The 16,122-nt window shown below is 48.2% G+C and overlaps 1 pseudogene; it reads left to right on the top strand.

Annotated features, from left to right (window-relative positions):
* LOC149326555 (carbohydrate sulfotransferase 10-like) overlaps window positions 1–16,122 on the top strand; it is an 83,236-nt pseudogene that overhangs the window by 61,455 nt on the left and 5,659 nt on the right.

The raw sequence follows: 16,122 nt of genomic DNA, 5'->3' as shown, positions 1-16,122 counted from the left end.
ACAAAGGGTATTTTAAATAGGTAGGTCGACCCGAGCTTGATGCGTCAGCGGGAAGATACCAAAACTTATTTTCCGGCGTGCGCAGTTCATTGTTCTTTCAGAGTCCATAGGCGTCGCGTGACAGCACATTTGCAGATGACCCGACGCAATCTTGTAATTTTTTTCATTCATAGTTTTGCCATCGTCAAAAGCATTCCTCATCGATTTTCTATGGAAGCCTTAACTGTTTGACGCGATCCTTGGAAGCACTGCAAACGAAAGATGTCGCTACACGTCAAAACAATGGATCACTGCCTTCAGTACTTCCATAGCAGTGTCCTAAAATTTAAGTTTCCAAACTTTTCCAATGAGAAAGCTGGGCATGCGTAACCTGGAAGGTTCACATGCGCTAACCATGAGACATTGCTCTTGTCACTATTACATGTGCAACCTGTAGACGCAGTTTCGGTGGAGATTCGTGATGTTCAATGGCACCTAGATATGCGAGCTTCTGACCGGAGGTTGGCATATATATACTTGCAGTAAGCGTATAGTGCAGGAAACATAAACCACGCGAATCAAAGTAGGGACCATTGGAAACGAAGATAACGAGCTGAATGCAATAAATTACTGTCAGAATTACTGTCAATAAATTACTGTCGCTTTACTCAGAGAACTTGTTTTGAATTTGGAGTCGTCTATTTTATTTCCATTTCACAGGGTTTAATGCCACATTCAGGCGAAATTTCAGAAAAGAAAAGTAATATTGGCAACTGTGTGGAATTTATGCTGCCAACCATTTGTTATCCAACTGCGCGCACATTTAGCGTGAGTTCCCAGACACCTTTAAGCGTGTGGGGATAACAGTGTGGGACTCAAAGCAGTTGCCCCCGACTCAGCATGTCAACCTCAGTAGAGACCAGCTGCCAAATGGCAAGAGGTTTTTGGTCGTCTAGTGTCAAGATTTCATCGGTCGCAATTAAGAGAATGGGTCGGAGCTAAAGGTTTACAAACAAAACAAAGTTATACAGCAAAGAGTCGGTACCGAGGATTTCACAATCGCTAGTACAAGCACATAAAAACTGATTAACAAAACAATGCAATTCGTACAAAGTTAAACTCGAGAAAGACAACAATAGAAAAGGAATATTGAAAAAAAAAAACACAATTTGTTTACCGGGCACTGCGACGCTCCGACGACCAGAGGTTTACGACGATGCCGTCTCCTTTTAACAAGAAAAGGAGAGGCCAGGACTAAAAGCTGTGGAAACAGCTTGACGGGGTCCTGGCCCAATTAGAGTGTTGGCACAGCAGCATATAGGAGATAAAATCGGTTTGCATGTTCGTAGACTAAACTCGTCTATACATGGCTAAAACGTAAAAACAAATAGTACCCAAAGAAGCAATAAGGAGTCGAAATACAAAAGAAAATAGTTTGAAGTTCAATACAACTACTTCGTACAGAAATAATTCAGATAGTTTCTACAGAAATAGTACAGAAATGGCTATTTCGTACAGGAGTAGTGTACAAAAGAAATGATGTACGAGCCAAAGTTGGCGCGCACATACAGTATTGGCCGTGCAGTCTCCTTTTCCTTCTCGCGCCGGCCGCGAGTCCTCATTGGTCAAAAGCCGAGAGTCGCTTCGAGGAGCATCTCGAAATTCCTGTCGTGGCGCCGCCGCCGACGCGCGAGTGAAGATGAGGAGGGCATGTCTTAGCACACGCATGGCTACACCCTCTCCGCTGGTTTCGAGTAGAAGCATCTCCGACGTGAAAGACATGAGAGCGCAAAACGGGGACACGGGCGAGGAAGGGAACAGGACCAGCACTCCTGTTCCGTGTCCTGTTCCCTTACTCGTCCGTGTCCCCGTTTTGCGCTCTCATGGCTTTCACGAATATGCACCAACAAACCCAGCTTCAAGTACTGCTCATCTCCGACGTTCTCTAACAATCGACGGCATGGCTGACGGCACTTCCCGCGCGCCCTGTCGGCGAGCCGTGGTGGAGGGCGCAGCCACACACACAAGGCTAGCTCTCCTTGGTTGCCTTCACCCCGTTTTACGACCCGCGCTGGCGAGATGCGTCCGCGCGGCGCTGTTTTTGTTTCATTGTTTCAAAAATGCGTCAAATTTTGTGGCAACATTCAACTGTAAAAGTTTAAGACACCTTAACTTATAGCACATGCAGAGTGAAAGCCTCACTAAATTTTGCTGTAAACTAACAGTGATCCGAACCACTTTTAAATAGCAATCATTCTTATTTCTTACTTTATTAAAAGAATGCGAAATTTTCTTTATTGTTTTAATTATTACGCCCAGTTAAAGGACCGCCCAAGAGGCTGTTTTCCGAAAAAAAAAATTTTGTCGTTCTAATGAAATTCACGCAAACATTCCTACTTGTGTTGAAATTTTAAGCAATATACGATTTCTAGAAATTGATGTTCCGCATTAGTAAATTTTGAGCACATCTGAGCAACAGAGGAGAGATAATTTTGAGTACACAAGCTTTCTGCACGGTGCACGACCTTAGAGCGGTCGGTATGAAGCAGTGCGAGGTGCTGGCATCAACGCGAAGCTAGAGCTAGGCACTCCTGCACCACGTCCACGCAAGCGGCGTGAGGCGAATGCTTCTATTACACATAGCACGAAAAGTGCAAGATAGCGTAGCAAACTATGCACTGTCAAATTCAGCTTGTGTCCTGTATACGAAGCCAGATGCTTAATGCTCTGAAAGTAGCTGTTAAAATCGCATTTTTCTTTCGTTCTGTTGCAATGGCTTACAACCAAATTAAATCTCGCCTCGCCTAACTCTTTTAAATATCCTATTTTTTGTTGAGCACCTTCCAAGCAAATTTTGTATGTTTACGTAAAGTCAATTTGTTCTGTATTGTTTAACTATGACGGAGCTGAGAAGCGAAGGATCTGGGTGCACGGTTAAAGTTATGCATGCAGCATATAAAAACGATCCTTTCGTCTGCATAACCCCCTACCACCGGGCCGCTCTACTAAGTTAAAATTGAAGGAATGCTAGGAACGCCTTCTGATGGAGTTAATGCTTATGTCATATTTCACTCTTTTGTCGCGAACTTTCCTGAATTGCCGCAGTCGTTGCAGAGTGGCGTACGCTCCCTCTCCTGCAGTGAAGACAAGCCTTATATTGCGGGAACAGTAGCCACGGGGAGAATGGAACAGCGGCACCATTGAGTGGGAGTCTAAAAGCCTGCGTCTTGACTCTGTTCGAGTAACTATATTGCTTTAAAGTATTATGACTTTACAATGTACTTTGAGTGAAGCCGCTCTTTCCTGAATAAAAAGTGCGAACGCAAAGACCCCAATGAGCAGTGACTAAATCTCTCAGTAAAAGAAATTGTTACTTGGTTTGGTTTATCGGGGCTTAACGTCCCAAAGCGACTCAGACTATGGGGGACGCCGCAGTGAAGGGCACCGGAAATTTCCACCACCTGGCTTCTTTTAAGGTGCCCTCACGTCGCACAATACACAGGCCTCTAAAATTTCGCCTCCATAGAAATTCAACAGCTGCGACCAGGTTCGAACCCGTGTCTTTCGAGCCAGCAGCCGAGCGGCATAACCACTCAGCGATAGCGGAGGCCTCGTTAAAATAAAGCAAGCAAAATTTGCTCGTTAAAGAAAATTTTCATTCGGCAGCAATCTCACGGTGTCCGGTACGTGCTGGTTGGGAACAGCGGACACGACCGTGCTGTGACGACATTTGCTCTATTAACAGCCGGTGTAGCTTCGAGGACTTCGCGCGATACTTGAAAAGAGTATCTTCGATACCGATATTCCGATACTGATACGAGATACCGAAATAAAACTGCTTTGCGATGCAAATACTAGATGCTATCATCAATACACTTCTGAAAACGCCAAGATTATGAATCCAGCAATATGACTTGCTAAGTTTAATATACATGGTGTGGCACCAAAACTTTTGGACAATCTTAAAAATATGCTTTTTGGGCTATAAGAGCGCTTTTTAGGAATGCCAATGGCAGCGATGTAGCACGTTTGAATACAACTAAGGTGTGCTAATTAGGAGGCTAATATTGACTAATATTGAATAAATAATCTTACAACTATTGCGGCTAGGCTACTTAATTATTAAGAGGCGTGCAGCCCGGCGAACTTAATGTTCATATCTCTTTTTGAGTTTTCAAAGCGCGCTTAATCTCTGCGCTGTGGCCCAATAAATTTTGATTATTTTGGCGCGTTACGTGCACTGGACAGGTTGCTTTGGCTTGAAGCTTCTCGAAAGCAGGCGTACTTCTGCATGATGTAGCCAGAATCTGATGGACCACATAGCAGAGGGTGTGTGTGTTTTCGAAAGTCCAGCAGCCGATATGTATATTACTTACGGTGTTCTCACGCCTCTCGTGAATAAGGAGTTGTTGGGAATTTTTGAGGCATCCCACCACTGCCACCACTGTTGGGTCTGGGCCTCCGAGCCAAGAAACGGTCGAGGCGACGGTGATTCAAGGGACCTTTATGTACAATATGTACAAGGGCTTCTTTACATGTTAGGTACAATGGCCCAGAGCCCAACGGGCTAGCACAAAAGTAGGGCGGCCCCGAGCAAGCGTAGCTCCGGCGTGATGGGTCTTCTGCTGCCTGTCTGCTGCTCAGGCTCAGCGCGGCTCCGTTTTATAGCCGCCGGTGACCGTTGCGGAAGCGAGCCGTTCAAACCCTTCGATCAGGTCGCGGCTCTGGCCACCGTTCAAATTAGGCGAATTATCGAGAGGGATCGGCCGTTGAAGCCTGCAGAGTGGAAAGGGTGGCCGGCGAAGCGTTGTAGGAGTCTCGAGCCGACAGTGAGGAGGAGGAGGATGAAGGGTCTGCGCCGGCGAGCCAGGATGATTCATGCTGCTAGCCGCAACATGTCCGATGAGAGTCTGGGCTTGCTTTGCGCGACGGCGGGCGCACGGCGCCGGTTTCCAGAGAGGCCAGCGGAATGTGGGCAAGAGCACAACAGAGCCTAATAGTAACGGCTTAATAAAACACGTTTCGAACCTAGTGCAGCCCCATAACCGAGCGCCATAACGACTGAGCCACCTTGGTGTCAATGCAGACACTCATTCTCATATCTTCATAAGTTAACTATTCAATATTACTCAGCCAGCTTGCTAGTTAGTACGTCAACTCTATTCTGATGCAGTATACCACTGAAAAAGGTATGTCAAGAAAAGTGCTCTTATAACTGAAAAACAATTACGAGGAACTTTAGCGGCTAAAGTGCTGAAAGGCGAAAGCCTGAGTGCTGCATTCTGCTACGTGATTGTTCACTGCACATTTTGTTGGTGCATTAATTAAATGCCAATTAATGACGCTTAAGCTTCGCCTTTAGAAGTGGAACGCGACAGCGTGTTGTAGCGCTGCCACGGAGTCCAAGGAACGCCACCACCCGTACGGCGCGGTGCGTTGCCCTTTGAACGCAACGCTTTTTGAGGAAAGGAAATGGGGCTGTAATTCTCTGTCATCTCGGTGGACACCTGAGCCGCACCGTACAGGAAGGGAGGAAGTGTGAGTGAAAGAAGAAAGAGGGGCCGTAATGAAGAAAATGAAAATTGTATTTGAGGAAAGGAAATTACGCATTAACTGTCTCACATATCTGTGTAGACACTAGTCGAAAATTGTATTTGAGGAAAGGAAGTTGCGCAGTAACTGTCTCACATATTTCGGTGGACACCCGTCAAAATTCGAACGCGGTGACGTCACGACAATTTGGACCAATCTGAAACGCGGACAATTACGCCTTGCTCGTCGGTAAATCGGTTTCTGAGGAAAGGAAATGTATCTGTCTCTCATATCTCAGTGGACACCTAAACCTCACCGTAACGGGAAGGGAGGAAGATGGCAGTGAACGAAGACACCGTATTCACTAGACGCACCTTTGTTCATTCCAAACCATCGTGCAGGCATGGCGGAGTACATAACAATACTACTCCTCTCCGCGGAGTATTGTTATGTTATGGTTTGGTTTGGTTTGGTTTTGTGGGGTTGTCACAAAATTCGGCGCATTTTAGAAACCAAGAAAGAAAAAACCGCCGCGCGCACGGCGTCTCGCCGGCGCGAGCCCAACAGGAAAGAGGGAAAGCCCCCGCCGAGCGCGTGCCTCTCTCTCCACCGCCGCGGCCTGCGCCGAGGAAATGAGTCATCCCCGCCGATTATTCTCGAACATGCGAGTCGGTTCTACGGCTGACGGGGGGAAAGGGCGTAGCCTTGCGTGCACTAAGACACGTCCCCCTCGCCCGTCGGCGTCGGCGCCACTCAAGAACACGCTCGAAACTTCGAGATGCGACCCGCGACCTCTGACCAATGGGGACGCGTGGCCGGTGAGAAGAGGAAAGGGAGACAGCACTGCCAATGCTGCGTGTATGTGCGCGCCTACTCGGGCGCGAACAACAAACAGACGGGAGAGCGAGCCTATAAAGAAGGACGTTGACCGCTATCAGTCAGTCCGGACCGCCGTTTAAGCTTCATCGAAGCGCGCCCGTTCGACTCCCGGGAAAACACCACTCGGCCAGCATCGGACCAACGAGGCAACGGTCGCCAGTCTGCGGGACGGCATCGTCATGGAACTCTGGTCGTCGGACTGCCGCAGTGCCCGGTGAACAAATTGTGTTTTGTTTGTTTACCTCTCTCTCTTGTGTTAGTGCACTTTAGGTGCAATATTGCCTCTGTATTGTAGTCTCTCTCTCGAGTTTAACTTTGCACGAATTGCATTGTTTGTTAATCACTTGGTATGTGTTTGTACTAGTGATTGTGAAATCCTCTGTATCGTCTCTTTGCTGTATAAACTTTGTTTTGTTTTGTAAACCTCTGGCTCCGACCCATTCTCTGGCTTGCGACCAGCGAAAGCTGGGCACCGAACGCCCAAAAACCTTTTGTCACTTGGTAGCTGGTCTCCGCTGAGTTTGCCACGCTGAGTCGAGGGCATCTCCTTTGAGTCCGAGACCGCTACCCCCACACGCTCTAAGGGTGTCTGGGAGCTTCCCACGTAAAAGTGCGCGAAGTCTGGGTGACAATATATTCTGGCGTCCGCGACAGGACGTTTGGTGTTTGTAAGCACAGAGAACGGAGAAAGAGTCTGAAGGATTTTACGAAGATGTCATAAACGAGTGTTATCAGCAGAGCGATATCGTGAGGTGCCGCGCTGAAGCGGTTAGTGGGGTTCACCGTGGAGAGGTATTCATTGCCTTGAATGTAGAGTTCGGTCTCCAAACATGAGCTTCAAGGAGCTAAAGGAGCTAGTAGAGGCCGGTCTCCAGATGGGGATGACCGGAGCCGAACTGCGAGAATGGGTGGACCAGGAAAGAGACAGAGCTGAGAAAGAAAGAGAGAGGGCTCGAGAAGAAAGAGAGAGAGAGAGACAGCGCGCTAGAGAAGCCGCTGAGAAAGAGAGGCAAAGGAAACGTGAAGAAGAGGAGAGAGAACGTAAAAGGAGAGAGGAAGAGGCCGAAAGGGCTTTTGAAAGAGAGATGGCAATCCTTCAGAAGAAGCTTGCTGAAATGCGGCGTTTGAGGAACGTCAGGGATCCAGTGGAGCTTAACCCCGGAGAGGCCGGGTGGAAGACTAACGAGTCTGTTTTGTTGACAACCACGGAAGAGGTTGTAGCCAGCTCCACAGGTCAGAATGAGGTTGTGGAACAGCTTGTTCCTGCAACTGAAACCACAAAGAGTGAAGAACAGAACGAAGTGTCGCTTCCTCTCGAAATTGATTGTGTAGCTACTACCGAGGTGGTAGGCACTGAGGCGAAGGCCAATCTGACGCGTCAGTCCGAGGGGACCCTAGAGCAGCCGCCTGAGGACGAAGAAGCAGTCGAGATCTCTATGGAGGAGTCCGAGTGCTACACCTCTGAGTCCGGCAGGGAAGACCACGAGAAAGAGTGGTTAAATGGCACTGAGAGCGAAAGCTCAGATGTAGTAATGGCTGAGGAGAGTGCATTCATTGAAGACCCGGAAGCCGTTCCGAGTGAACCCTCGAGCAGCGAGGAGGGCCTTCCCGAAGAGGAAGGCGAGGGAATTTGTGCCTGCAAAGAAGGCGAGCAGATGTTTGCCTCTGAGAAAGGAGAATGTGCAGTGGAAGGAAACGAACAGACCGGGCAAAGGTCTGTTTACAGCTGCACCGAATGTGACCAACTGAAGCAAGGAATTGACAAAGGAGAATTCATAAGTGAGGAGAACAATTCTCCAATCAGTCCTGAGCCGAGCTCTGAGCATTGCTCTCGAAGAGTAGTCAGGAAGAAGGAAAGGAAAAAGGACTTCGAAGAAGTAAGTTCAGTCCTCGAAAAAGAAAAGAGAGCTGAGCCAGTGGCTTCATCGCTAGAGAACAGTTCGGATGACGCCATTGACAGTGAACCGGGCTTGACCCGAAGGAGAATTCGGAAGAAAGTCAAAAGAAATGAGTCGGACACCACCGAAGCAGGTGAAGCCGAAAAGCAGAAGCCCTGGAGAAAATTCAGGAAGAAAAAGAGCAGAGACAGAACCAAGCTGAAGACAGCCGAGCCGAATGCAAGCGAGCTGCACGAGCACCGCAGCAAGGTCAGAAAGAAATTCAGAGGAACGAGCCCAGCGTTCAGTAAGGACTCCTTGTGGAGGCGCAAAAGAAAGCAGAAGAGCGCGCGCCGAGGAGAACACGAGGAGCGGAGCCGTCATGAGCGAACTGGCGTTAAATTCGTTCGCAACAGACGCGCTAGCCGCAGGAAAGGAAGAAGGGCTCGAAGTCTGGGCACAAAACCAGAGAGGAGTACGATTAGGAAGCGGAGCCAAAACCGCGTTCGGAAGAGAAGCCTCAGCATGAGGCGAAAGAAGAGCAGAGCTCGCGACAGAAAGAAAGGTCAGAGTCGCGTGCGCAAGAGAATTAAAAGCACGACTGAAAGCTTGGGCGAAACATTCGTGTTCAGAACCAACTGTGTAGGCCAAACTTGGAAGTATAGGCGAAAGTGTGCCTTGAATTTGCGTGCTCCATGTTTGTAGCCTTGTGTTAATGTACTGCCCAATCGCGGCGGGTTTTTGTGTATTATGAACATTTCATAGAGTTGTGTATGCGAAAACATCACGATATTGGTGTATATATTCTCACATATAGTTTGTGAGCGCATGCATGTGCGCGCGAATTCTACCGCCGAACTGCGGCGTGTTTTGGAGTGCAATCTGTCTATTGTACTGTGTTATGTATGAGAAAGCATCAAGGTATTGATGTACGTATTTTGGCATTCGCCACTGACTTTGTGAGCGCATGCATGGGCGCGCGAATTTTGTGTTTTGTGAATATTGTTACACAATATTCTTAAAGGAAGGGGCAGTGTCACAAAATTCGGCGCATTTTAGAAACCAAGAAAGAAAAAACCGCCGCGCGCACGGCGTCTCGCCGGCGCGAGCCCAACAGGAAAGAGGGAAAGCCCCCGCCGAGCGCGTGCCTCTCTCTCCACCGCCGCGGCGTGCGCCGAGGAAATGAGTCATCCCCGCCGATTATTCTCGAACATGCGAGTCGGTTCTACGGCTGACGGGGGGAAAGGGCGTAGCCTTGCGTGCACTAAGACACGTCCCCCTCGCCCGTCGGCGTCGGCGCCACTCAAGAACACGCTCGAAACTTCGAGATGCGACCCGCGACCTCTGACCAATGGGGACGCGCGGCCGGTGAGAAGAGGAAAGGGAGACAGCACTGCCAATGCTGCGTGTATGTGCGCGCCTACTCGGGCGCGAACAACAAACAGACGGGAGAGCGAGCCTATAAAGAAGGACGTTGACCGCTATCAGTCAGTCCGGACCGCCGTTTAAGCTTCATCGAAGCGCGCCCGTTCGACTCCCGGGAAAACACCACTCGGCCAGCATCGGACCAACGAGGCAACGGTCGCCAGTCTGCGGGACGGCATCGTCATGGAACTCTGGTCGTCGGACTGCCGCAGTGCCCGGTGAACAAATTGTGTTTTGTTTGTTTACCTCTCTCTCTTGTGTTAGTGCACTTTAGGTGCAATATTGCCTCTGTATTGTAGTCTCTCTCTCGAGTTTAACTTTGCACGAATTGCATTGTTTGTTAATCACTTGGTATGTGTTTGTACTAGTGATTGTGAAATCCTCTGTATCGTCTCTTTGCTGTATAAACTTTGTTTTGTTTTGTAAACCTCTGGCTCCGACCCATTCTCTGGCTTGCGACCAGCGAAAGCTGGGCACCGAACGCCCAAAAACCTTTTGTCACTTGGTAGCTGGTCTCCGCTGAGTTTGCCACGCTGAGTCGAGGGCATCTCCTTTGAGTCCGAGACCGCTACCCCCACACGCTCTAAGGGTGTCTGGGAGCTTCCCACGTAAAAGTGCGCGAAGTCTGGGTGACAGGGGTTTAACGTCCCAAAGCGACTAAGGCTATGAGAGACGCCGTAGTGGAGGGCTCCGGAAATTTCGACCACCTGGGGTTCTTTAACGTGCACTGACATCGCACAGCACACGGGCCTCTAGAATTTCTCCTCCAAAGAAATTCTAGCCGCCGCGGCCGGGATCGAACCCGCGTCTTTTGGGCCAGCAGCCGAGCACCATAGCCACTGAGCCACCGCGGCGGCTGTTATGTTATGTTCTTGGGTGCACTGACATCGCACAGCACACGGGCCTCTAGAATTTCTCCTCCAAAGAAATTCTAGCCGCCGCGGCCGGGATCGAACCCGCGTCTTTTGGGCCAGCAGCCGAGCACCATAGCCACTGAGCCACCGCGGCGGCTGTTATGTTATGTTCTTGGGTGCACTGACATCGCACAGCATACGGGCCTCTAGAATTTCTCCTCCAAAGAAATTCTAGCCGCCGCGGCCGGGATCGAACCCGCGTCTTTTGGGCCAGCAGCCGAGCACCATAGCCACTGAGCCACCGCGGCGGCTGTTATGTTATGTTCTTGGGTGCACTGACATCGCACAGCACACGGGCCTCTAGAATTTCTCCTCCAAAGAAATTCTAGCCGCCGCGGCCGGGATCGAACCCGCGTCTTTTGGACCAGCAGCCGAGCACCATAGCCACTGAGCCACCGCGGCGGCTGTTATGTTATGTTCATGGTTATGTTCTTGGGCGACATGAACTGTGTTTGTGAGACAGTCGACCGGGCCAAGCCTTCGCCCGTACGTGATAAGAGTGCAGAATTCTTGCATGCTCTGGTCAGTGAATACTGTTTAGAGGATATAGGAAGTGTTTATATGACTGGGACGCGACCGCAATACACGCACTTTCAGGGAGACAGCCATGCCCGACTGGACCGTTTATATGTGTCGTCAGACTTTGTTCCTTTGTGTACCTCGTACGAAGTCAAACCGGTTCCACTTAGCGACCATTGTCTAGTGGGTGCAAACTTTGGCAGGATACGCTTTAAAAAGCCGCTTAATTGGGCTTTATGGAAACTCAATGTAAAGTTATTGGAGCAAGAACGCTTTGTCAGTACAGTAGGAAAAGAGCTCGAAAAGCTGCTCATTGACCAACCGTCAAGTTACGCTGTTCAGTGGGAAGAATTTAAGCAGTTCGTCAAAATGAGGGCAATTGAAACAAGCAGTGTTATCAGATTTAAAGAAAAGCAGAAGGAAATCCAGCTCCGTGAGCAGCTTGCGCTGCTAATTAATGTTGAAAGCAGTCAGCCAGGAGCTTGTTTTAATGAAATAATACAAAAGCGCAGTTGGAAAAGATAGACACAGAAAAGTACAGAGCAGCGGTGGTGCGCGCACGTGCTGAGAAGCTGTGGGCAGGGGAATCGCCAACAAAACGAGCATTAGGCAATGAAAAAAGATACGCTTGTCAAAAAGAAATACGCCAGATACAAAACGGTGACGAGGTATCGGCCGATAGCGTCATTATCAAGGGCGTAATCAGAGACCATTTCAGTGACTTGCTGGGTCACACGCGAAGGGCGGAGGGCAGTTTCTATAACGATTTCCTACCGTTGATGCCAAGGCTTGACGATGAAGTCAGAATTCGTTTTGAACAGCCAATAACCGTTACAGAGCTAGAGGAAGCAATAGATCAACTGCCATTGGGTAAAGCACCCGGTCCTGATGGTTTAGGAGCCGCCTTTTACAAATATTTCAAGTCAGAAATCGCTCTAATTCTGCTGAAAGTTATTGTCGAAGCGTACGAGAAAAAGCGTACGCCATTGTCATTACAACATCGCACACTGTACTCATACCGAAGTTTGCTGAGCCAGAAAAACGTCTGTTGGTGGGGTCTTATCGCCCGATAAGCCTCACAAACGTAGATTATAAGATATTCATAAAGGTTCTGGCAAAGCGAATTCAGGGCGTCATAACCATGCTAGTCGGGAGTCATCAAACTTGCGGTATCAAGGGTCGGAGCATAGCCACTAATATACACATAGCGCGAAGTGTGCTTGAATGCTGCGATGCACTAGGCGACAGGGTGGCAATGATGCAGCTAGATCTCGCAAAGGCCTTTGACCGTGTTTCTCATGAGGTTCTGTTCAGCTTGCTAGATCAGGCTAATGTGGGCTGTGTAATAACGGAGGGCGTACGAATGGCGTACGCGAACTGCACAACGCGCGTCATTGTTAATGGGGAGCTGACTGAAAGCCTACACGTACGATCTTCAGTGAGGCAGGGATGTCCTTTGTCACCCCTATTGTTCGCAATCTATCTTGAGCCCCTTTGTCTGGCTATACTAAACTCTGAGTGTATAACTGGCTTCAGGTTACTGTCAGCGCATGTTAAAATCTTAGCTTATGCTGACGACATCGCCGTGTTCTGCTCAAGTAAACAGAGTATCTGTGAAGCAACGGCTGTTGTTGAGAAGTTTTTCATATGCACCGGGGCGGAAATAAATTGGGAGAAGAGTTATGGATTCTGGCATGTTGACTGGGAGAAAACGCCAGACTATTACTCCCGACTTCGGTGGGCCACAACTCCGACGACGTATCTTGGAGTACCGCTGAACTCTTATAGCAACCCCGAACCATACTGGAATGAACAAGTGGCAGTAGCAAAGGAAAAGGCCAGTGGGTGGCAGGGGCGACCACTATCAATGTTCTCGCGCGCTACTGTGTGTAACCTGTTCCTCATCTCCAAGATATGGTATGTCATGAAGGTGTTGAGCGCCTCGCGGATCAATATTCAAAGGATCCATCGGGTTTTTGCTGTATTTATTTGGGCGTCGACATGGGAAAGAACCAGTCGAACAAACTTATTCTTGCCCGTGAAGAGAAGAGGTCTCGGTCTTGTTCATTTATTTGTACGACAAATCGTGTCCCGCTTTATGTTTCTTCGCGACCAGAACGATATTTTTCTTCGCACAGTTATGCAAGTTCGTTTATGTCGATTGCTACCAGGAGTTGTAGTATGCTCTGTTGAAAACATGCGTGGTACAGTAAGAGGTTATCTGCGTGAAGTTGTGCTTGCGTGCAGAATGTTACAAGTGCAATTTTCAATGCAGTACCTCTCCAATGTCACTAGAAAAAATCTGTATAAAGATTTAATTGAATCAATGCTCCCTGTACCCATTTACCGATTGTCAAACTGCGGAGGCCCAGGAGCAGATGTGCTCAAAAGGGTTAAAAGAATGCCAGTTTACCCATCTTTGAAAACTTTCTTCTTCAAACTTCATACCGGAACTCTGTTGGTCAAAACATGGAAGCATGAAAAAGGACTCTTTGTCCCTTGGTCAACAGATTGCTTTCTATGTAAAAAACCTGAAACAATAGATCACGTTTTTCTAGATTGTTGGGATGCGGTTTTTTTCTGGGATGTGCTTCAAAGAAGACTAAAGAAAGATTTACCGCTACACCCTCATGGCATCAGGTTCTTACCGGTAGGAAAACAGGACATCCCTTATGACACTATTATGCTCCTTGGCCTCCATAGTTTATGGAAAACAAGGACACAATTCAACAATGCAGAAGTAGTTGTGAGATTTCCAGGCGAGCATTTCATTGAAGGTGTCATACGTCTGAAGGAAGTGTATCAGGCACGGCCTGATCAGCCAACTTGGTTAAATGTGTTAGATGACTTGGTTGAACTGAAAAAAATTTAACCTGCTGTGTCAGTGCAAGTGTTGCTGACAAGTTTTACTTCTTTGTACCCGTTGTGAAAATGCAATAAAGAAAAAAATCTGGCATGGCGGAGTGGAAGCGTGCTCGACTCGCACTCCGGAGACCGCGGTTCGATTCCCAACTCGGAAAAATTTCTTACTTGGTTTTATTTATTCATCTGGTCGGACTAGAAAGGTTAATTAGACTAACTAGTTAAGTAAGCAATTAACTAAACTGAAACTTCCTTGGAGCATCACTATACGACCCCTTTAATTGGTTGCATGGTTAGTAGCCAAAGTACAATTGGCCCCGATTGAATTTTCGCGCGCTGTGACGTGACGACCGTTTCGACCAACTGAAAAGCGTGACATTCTCTGTCGACAGCTCCTGCTTCCAACGATGAGGCATTAAAGGCTTCCGCCTTAAAAAACTATTTTTAAATCGTGTAAACCGTGAGATGAAACACCTAGTATGATGCATAGCGCGCTGTACTTGAAAGAGCTTGAACGAATCCGGCCGCACAGATATCTCGAATTTATTTAAGCTGCAGTGTCGGTGGAGCTGGTGTCGTTTAAATTTCAGCGTTAAAATGCAGGCATGGTGCCGTTTATACGACCACTTCCAAAGCAGCCTAGAAAAATCTCTTTCAATGCTAATGTTCTGCTTGTGAACCGTTCCCTCACCATTTCATTGGATACGAATAAATTTGAAAGTGTTTGTGATGCTCTTCGCTTGTTACAGCAATATTTACAGGTTGCCTATGTCTTTTCCCTGCGCTAAAAGGTGCATGCTCCCTGCAGTTGTGAAAGTGGAGCAGTTTTTCTCCCAGCACTATGTTGACCGGACGTTTGCACTTGAACGTTATTTGTTAGAGGCTATAAGAACAGAAACAGAGAAAGAAACGACTGAAAGTTTTCAGTAGGCGAAGCACATCTGGCTAATCTCTCGGTAGTTTAGACTTTTGTAACTAACGGTGATAGCAACCTTTTCTCAAATGATCGATCAGAAATAGCCACGGGGTTCCGCTCTTCTTTAAACAAAATAAATGATCAAAGGATGTTTTATACAGTGAACATGGGCACCTTGCCCTGTTGTATTTCATGTAGGTGTCATTTAATGCTGCAGCATTAAGAGTGCCTTTCAGTACAGAAACCGGTGTAGTTCTTGTTGGCTTGTCGAGAAAATCACTACTGCCCGAGAGGGCTGTGACATAACAACCTCCTCGCGCAAGTACTTAAAATAACCGAAAACAGCCGCACAGTAAAACAATTTTAACAGCAGAATTTCTCATTGGTCTACATGGTAGGGGTGTCACTCCAGCACCATTTCTTATTGCCTCTGAAAGAAAAGCAATCGTTCTGAAAAGAAAAAAGGTCGAACCGGAGCTGGAACCGCTGTCCCATGAGTCGTGAGCCGGACGCTTGATCACTGAAGAATCTTTCTATTTTTTTCAGTATTGCCTTCAAATGCGTGCATATACAATACGACACCAGTCAAGTTGTTATATATAACATTGCAGCGCCCTTAGCTGGCAATGAACATTCTAAATTTCAGTGCCAATGCATTAGGCGGCCCAATTAGCACAAAAACCGGCGCCCGTCGCCGTCCACGACAAGAAATTCCTGTGATGTCACCGTGATCTATGAAGCCTTCATTAGACCACAAAGGAGGGACGTCTACAGGAAAGAAAAAAATTACAGAGCACTGCGGTGTGTTGCATTGGAACGTAAGGCACTTATTCTGCAAGTCATCGTTGTCTAACTGTCACAAAATTCGGCGCATTTTAAAAACAAACAAAGAAAAACCGCCGCGCACACGGCGTCTCGCCGGCGCGAGCCCAACGGAAGAGAGGGAAAGCCCCCACCGAGCGCGTGCCTCTCTCTCCACCGCCACGGCGTGCGCCGAAGGAACGAGTCATCCACGCTCTAGAAAATCCGAGTCCTTTCTACTGTTAACCGGGGGAAGAGGGGGAAGCCTTGCGTGCGCTAAGACATGTCCCCCTCCTCTGCACTCGGACGTCGGCTACGCCGCCACGACGGCGCCACGCTAGAACACGCTCGAACCTTCGCGAAACGACTCCTGACTTTAACCAATGAGGACGCGCGGCCGGCGAGAGAAAGGAAGGGA

The sequence above is a fragment of the Amblyomma mixtum genome, chromosome 10 (genome assembly GCF_055824585.1).
Source record: "Amblyomma mixtum isolate Tamu chromosome 10, ASM5582458v1, whole genome shotgun sequence".
Classification (NCBI taxonomy): Eukaryota; Metazoa; Arthropoda; class Arachnida; order Ixodida; family Ixodidae; genus Amblyomma; species Amblyomma mixtum.
The sequence above is the reverse complement of the archived record's forward strand: the minus strand, read 5'-3'. Positions and strand labels throughout refer to the sequence as shown.